The sequence below is a fragment of the Elephantulus edwardii genome, unplaced genomic scaffold (genome assembly GCF_000299155.1).
Source record: "Elephantulus edwardii isolate Elephantulus edwardi_28Jun2011 unplaced genomic scaffold, EleEdw1.0 scaffold00236, whole genome shotgun sequence".
Classification (NCBI taxonomy): Eukaryota; Metazoa; Chordata; class Mammalia; order Macroscelidea; family Macroscelididae; genus Elephantulus; species Elephantulus edwardii.
The window spans coordinates 2,474,168-2,475,078 of NW_006399986.1; the positions used below are offsets into that span (position 1 = coordinate 2,474,168).

Consider the following 911-nt stretch of genomic DNA (forward strand, 5'->3'; position numbering starts at 1 on the left):
AATCACAATATTCCGTGGTAAAATCTTGTTTGTTACTGTCATTCCCATTCTTTTCGTTTAGAACCAGAATAAAGTTGTATTTCAAATAAAAAAAATTATATGATCAGATGATTAATCTCCCCCTCTCCCTGCCCATCCTCATCCTTCTGCTTCCACCCACTCCCATCCCTCTTGGATTCTTATACTCATTCTACAGTAATGGCTTTATACAATATTTATCCTTGTGGGACTGAGTTAGTTCACTCAGCATAATGCTCTCCAGGCCCTCCCAACTTGGGTAATAATTGACAAAATCGTTGCTCCTGCGTGCTGCATAATATTCCATTGTGTGAATGGACCATAATTTCTCAAAATGGGCAAAAGACATGAAAAGAATTTTCACAGAGGAAGATATTCGAATGGCAAACAGACACATGAAGAAATGCTCCAAATCACTGGCAATAAGAGAGATGTAAATCAAAGCCACAATGAGATGCCACCTCACTCCAGTAATGGTAGCAAAGTTTAACAGGGTAGCAAGTAATAAATATTGTAGAGGATGTGGTGAGAAAGGAACTCTTATACATTGCTGGTGGGATTGTAAAATGGTGCAGCCACTCTGGAAGGCAGTTTGACGCTTCCTCAAAAACCTATATGTAGAAATTCCATATGACCCAGCTATTCCACTACTTAAAATCTGTTGTCGTTGTTGTTATTATGTGCCGTCAAGTCGCTTGCGACTCATAGTGACCCTATGTACAACTGCTCTAAACCCTGCTCTATCCTGTGCCAATCTTACTGCCTCTGACACACCCATCCTGATTACCTCAGTCACTGAATCAATCCACCTCATAGAGGGTCTTCCCCTCCTGTGCTGTCCCTCCACGCTCCCAAGCATGATGTCCCTCTCCAAGGACCTGTCCCTCCTTACA

General features: G+C 41.9%; 1 protein-coding gene across 1 annotated transcript in view; it reads left to right on the forward strand.

Moving 5' to 3' along the window:
- Positions 1 to 911, forward strand: part of LOC102862780 (seminal plasma protein BSP-30 kDa-like) — a 33,660-nt gene that overhangs the window by 2,754 nt on the left and 29,995 nt on the right. The window lies entirely within an intron of this gene.